The sequence below is a fragment of the Alosa pseudoharengus genome, unplaced genomic scaffold (assembly GCF_046254945.1).
Source record: "Alosa pseudoharengus isolate Yale_2024_CS ecotype anadromous, Long Island Sound unplaced genomic scaffold, YU_APseudo_1.1 YU_APseudo_1.1_scf_23, whole genome shotgun sequence".
NCBI classification, from domain to species: Eukaryota; Metazoa; Chordata; class Actinopteri; order Clupeiformes; family Clupeidae; genus Alosa; species Alosa pseudoharengus.
The window spans coordinates 19,055,974-19,060,183 of NW_027468685.1; positions in this window are offsets into that span (position 1 = coordinate 19,055,974).

The following is a 4,210-nucleotide window of genomic DNA, read 5'->3' on the forward strand; positions in this document are numbered from 1 at the left end:
AGAGAGAGAGTGTGTGTGTTTGTGTGTGTGTGGGTGGGTGTTCAAAGTTTCAAAGTTTAGGATCAGCACTGATGGTGTCAAGGTGGTGGGGGCCCCCAAATCAAATCAAATTTTAAAAATCGAAAATCTTCACTTGGTATTGGTATCGAAACAATAATTTTGGCATTGAAGCAACACTAGTAGTGTGTGTGTGTGTGGAGGGAGGGGGGTGGCATGTCCACACCAAAGCTGGGACCAAACCTACCTGCTTTTGATTACAGAAAACAAAGATTTAGATGTGGGAAGTAGAGCATCTGTCACATGTTGTTTATTCATGGTCACATATAAGAAACAGACAGTCTCACAATTTAATCACACAGTGACAAATCTAGTTTAGTCTAAGTAATTGAAACCATATAATTCAAGATGGCTAGGGAGGCAAAATGTAATTCTGAAGAGAGATTCTTCCTTAGAGCATTTCTATTTTTAACCAGAATTCTACCATAATCATTTTAGCAGATAGCGTTTTTGAAAATGTATTGTTCAATTAATGGGCATCCTCATGTCCAAGGCATCATGGCATTTTTAAATAATGCTTCGATGTCTCCTAAAGAACAGGATCTGGGGTAGAATAATTTCTTTCTTTGTACTGTCTTGAAATTATTTTTTTTTATTGGATATCTATAGCCGGATATCTATAGCCTAATGGTCATTGTATCAGTGATGGTGTCCCTTAAAATATATTTCATGGATAGGACAAAAATAAATGCTTCTTTGAAGAATTATAGTGAACATTGGGTTATCCTTTTAATTCATGGTCAATGTTTAAAGCAGGGATCCAAAATGTTAATGTTTAAATGTATCCATACCAGCTTATATCGCAGTTTTTCCCCTGATTACTTAGGTGTTGTTTATACAACTATTGGCTATATTTGCAAAACCCTACACACTAATCACAAAACACCAATCCAACAAAACATTATAAATTACAATACTTACAAAACTCTTCAGACTTACGCTCACTCCTCACATGTGCAAACACTAATTTCTTTACTGAACATCAATCAATCATATAGTCTAGGCTTACATAGAAATAAGTCCCCCCTCCCCCCAAACACACACGTATGGAAATATATATAGAGGCTATGAAAGATAGAAGAGCTTTAGGTTTAGAGCAGCAGTGTACATTGGGAAAACACTTATTCAAAATGCAAAACATATCTGTAATTGAAAATACCCACACACATAGCTGAAAGCACAGAAAACTGAACACAAATCAGTTTGAGCCTTACAGTTTTTGCCCATTGCTTACACACTAAAATAAAATGCTTAGACCAAAGCCTCAATACCTAAACGTCTTGTAGCATACTTTAAACACTGTGTAACCATACCACATTTTTTGCTTTGCACATTGTTTGCAATTCTGCAACACACTTATTGCGAAACACTACACACAATTCCTTACATTAGACATTTTGTTCAAGTGAAATCTCCTGTTATCATTGAGAAAACACTTACTGAGAACACTGAACACCAATCAGTCTGAGGCTTAGCACTACAAATAGACTTCAGGTATATTATGTACCGGTTCAAGTGTGCACTTTTACCGTCTTTTACATTGAATACCCGTTTACAGTTCTGTATTTGCCCCTTTACTCCCCATTTCTAACACCTATCAAAGAATTATTTTCACTGGGCCAATGAAAAGTATATGACCACCAACCACAAACCTGTATGCCTCTTTTGCAAGCAATGGAAGTTGAATGCAGACACAATGAGGTGGGGTCAGCTCAATTTTCCCCGTTGCCTAGCCCGGGAGGACATCACCTGCATGTCGACCTCTCCCGGCACTCTCATCTTCTCTCTTCTTCTCTCTGTTTCTCTCTCTGTTGCTTTCTCCGTCTGTCCATCTGGTCTTTCTACATGTCGACAAGGACTTGTGGTCAAATCTGAACATAAGACAGGATCCATAACCCCCCACCCCACCCCCTCCACACACACAAATACACATACATTTTTTTTCAATAGCAATTTCTCCAGTGATTGCTTTTTTAAACTTTTGTTTTGTTGCTTTTTGTTTTGTTTAGAGTTCATTCACTTACTGTATTGCATTGGTTAGTGTGATCCTTTTTCCTTTATTTCTGTAATGTAATGTTTATTTCTGTAATGTAATGTTTGTTTTTTGTAAAACCTTTTGTTGCAAAAAATGTCAGTTGATACCTGCAGAAATTGCTTTTGAGTTTCACAGAAGACTGAGTCTGAGAAAATGACAATAACAATAGAAACACAAAGACTGCTGTGTTTTATATAAAACATATCAGTGTGTTCCTGTTGATTTGGAAGAGTAATTCAAACGGTGCATGTGTCTATGCAATAATTACATTTTTAGAAAGGATTGTTGAGTTTTGATTGCAGTGTTTCATTTTGGCATAGATGTGAGTTGTTTATTTCCAAGTGCTATGTCTTTATATGTGTGTAGAGTTTTGACATAGCCTAATGAGCCAAATTTTGCAAAAAGTGTGTAAGAAGTAGGCAAAAACTGTAATAGCCTACTAGATCTCAGGTTAGCCACAGGTGTACCTGTTCAGTTATCTGTACAATGTGTAGGCCTCCCTGTACAATTTCATAGTTTTACACTTCCCCCTTAGCCCCCATTTATAAAACCTATTGAAGAATTATTTTCAGTGTGATATGACTGCCAACCACTTGCCGCGATACCTTTTCTACAAGCAATGGAAGAGGAATGCATGGGAAGACATTGACATGGGGTCGGTTCAAGGGTGGATATAGCACACAGGGCAATATTTCCCCTGTTGCTTAGTCTGAGAGGACATTGTTTGTCACGTAGGTGTGGTTATGTGGCCAGATCAGAGGTGAAACTTGTAGGCCTATGTATCTTGTATGTGTCTTGTATGACGCCCTGGGCGACTACCCGCCTAAGCGGGTACCTGATGGCTTGACCCTTTCTTGTCCTGTGTTTATTTGGCACTCCAGAAACAAATGCACCTATCCCTCAACACAGTCAACCCTTTTCAAAATGAAACCAATTACTTTTGATGTGCAGATTCGTTTTGTAGATATTATCTTTTTTTTTATTTATTTTTTACTTTTTCATAATCCAGAAAAATAACAGGAAACACATGTTATGAATGAAATGTGCTGTTTTGGAAGCAATTCGTAGTATTGACTTTAGCATTAGTTATGCGATATTCCCTGCTCCAGTAAGGAGACGTGCTCAAGAGTTGAATCCCCCGGCCGCCCCTCCTCCTTTCCCTTCTCAAATTCTGTGTGTGAGACCTCAGCAGCAAGCGATTGACGTGCAAACGAGCGATAGAAAACTGATTAGCGCAAATGAAAGCAAAATACTCCGATTTTTTTTGTAAGTGTTCGTGCCGCTCCCCATGTGTCATGAAAAAAGCTCCCATGCCAAAAACCACTACTGACACTGACACTGCCTTTACCATTCCTCCAGAGAAATCAGCTTGCACAGGTGACTCAGAAACAGCGCTGACTCGGAATTAGCCCATGTGTCTTTTTGCCAGTGCTTTTTAAATAATTCAAAAATATATAGCCTATACTCTTGTGTCTGTTTCAGGTCTAATCAACTGTGTTCTTGAAAACTGGTAGGTGTAGGCTAATGTTTAATTCCTTTAGATCATTTTAGACATTCCCCTTCAGTCCTGACCCCCAATACTTCAAAGACCTGTTATTTTGTTGTCAGTTAGACAATATGCAGATTATTTTAGACTATGTTTTAATTAGACAAACTTGTATTTTTTCTCCAAGATGAATAAACCGCCTAATCCTGACAGAAAATGTTCTTCTTTGCACTCCCACTCTTGGATAGGAATTTTTATTGTCAAAAGGATAACTGATCCGGACCTATTTTGGGACGATTACGTCGTAGAATTGATATTTCACAACACCAGAAAGGTAAATTAAACATTGTGCACCACGAACGCTTTTGCAAACTGGCCGACTTCTGTTATGTTTCACTGTTATGCGGACTATGCTGTTGGTTTATCTGTGCGAGTGTTTAATCGACTCCAATATGCAGGAGGTGGGGTTACACGCGCACTCAGCTTATATAGGCTACCAGACCTACGCAAGACCACACAGCAAAGAGGTTTCATTCCCTTGGAAGTCTAGCCTACGTTATCTTTGAGAAGCTGCTCGAATTACTGACCAGATTTCTTGCTCACGTTCCGCTCATCAACAGGTGCTGGAAACG